Consider the following 1,675-nt stretch of genomic DNA (forward strand, 5'->3'; position numbering starts at 1 on the left):
TTCTTCGAGTCTAACAGCGGATTGGTGTCTTGAGCACACCGCCACCTACAGTTCATCGAGCTCTCATCATGAAAATACTTCATGGCTGCTTTTCAAACAGAGGGCTCCATCTACTGAAAATGCATCCTTCCCATTCCCAGTCCAGTCCCTCTGAGGCTTCAAGGCTAAAGTCCTGCTCAGCATTAAATGCTTGAACGAGATAGTCTAGTAAGTAAATTTTACTATTATATTCTGAAGAACATTTATTAAAAATCGTTGTATTAACTGGCATTCTATTAATGCAATACAGACAACAGTCTGTGGTCTCTCTCACATAGCATTTAGCAGTATGATTAATTTACAATAAAAAATATAAAACATAATGCTTTATTCTCCAAAGCCATCGTTTGTCTAAAGTTTGCAAGAAGACTACTCTCCAGGAGCAGAGTTGGAGACCCCTAGTGTATGAATGTCTAATGAAACACTTGGGTCAGTTGTGGAAATGCCACTGTATTCTCAGTGTTTTATGTTCATTTGTTTATGTAGTATTTTTTTTTTTTCCTCACATGACCAAGGCAACATTATCTAGCTAATTTATATATTGTCATAATTGCTAGAAGGTTCATAAAGACAGATATATATATTAGCATCAACAAATAAGCACTGCTTTATATAACACTGTCTAACTACAAAGTATAAATTTATAGTTGTCTTAGAGTTATATTAAAACAGTATCATTTATCATTACTATTACTTTATAATTTATAATAGTATATTATATATTTATAATTGTATATGTATGTACAGAGCTGGGTAGTAACTGATTACATGTAATCTGGATTATGTGATCAGATTCCAAAAATTAAGTACTTGTAATTAGAGTAAGTTACATTTTAAAATACTCATAATCAGACTACTTTTTTATTATAAACACTCAGAAAGTCCATATTTGACCAATGGTTTTTACAAAAAACATTTCAGGTTTAAGAAGGGTTTCAACATTGCACTCTATTTCTTAAAATTATATATTCTAATATTTCTTATGTTTTTGGGAAGGCTTTTGTCTTTCAAACTCATTAAAATGCATATATTCACATTATCTTCTATTTACATCTAATCGATGCATTCCAAAACTTTTTGTATTCACCAAATATACTTTAAGTATATACTTTAAGTACACCTGAGATTTTAAAATAAATATTTCAATAATTAAGTATCACATTTGCATGTTCATTTGGTCACATGGCATGCAGGTAAAAAAATATATATTTTTAGTGTTTTACTTTAATTGTTATTTTAAAACAAAGACTATAGAAATACCCTTGAAAGGGACTTTGAAATTATTTATTTTAATTTTAATTTTTTATGATTTAATTAATTGTTAGCTTTTCATTAAACTCACAAACCCCCTGCAGTTCCTTTACAAACCCTAGTTTGGGAAACCTTGATGTAATATAATGTTTAATGCAATTCAAGTTGTAAATAACAATGAATGGAACAAATTTTCCTACTCTTTGCATTTTTACATCAAATGGTACAACATAATCCTATTTAAATCAATGTGATAAATGAATTAAGTCAAAAGTAATCTAAAAAGTAATCTATAAGTAATGTGTGTGTACATACATATATATATATATATATATATATATATATATATATATATATATATATATATATATATATATATATATAT

Source organism: Garra rufa, chromosome 3 (assembly GCF_049309525.1).
Source record: "Garra rufa chromosome 3, GarRuf1.0, whole genome shotgun sequence".
In the NCBI taxonomy this organism is placed as follows: domain Eukaryota; kingdom Metazoa; phylum Chordata; class Actinopteri; order Cypriniformes; family Cyprinidae; genus Garra; species Garra rufa.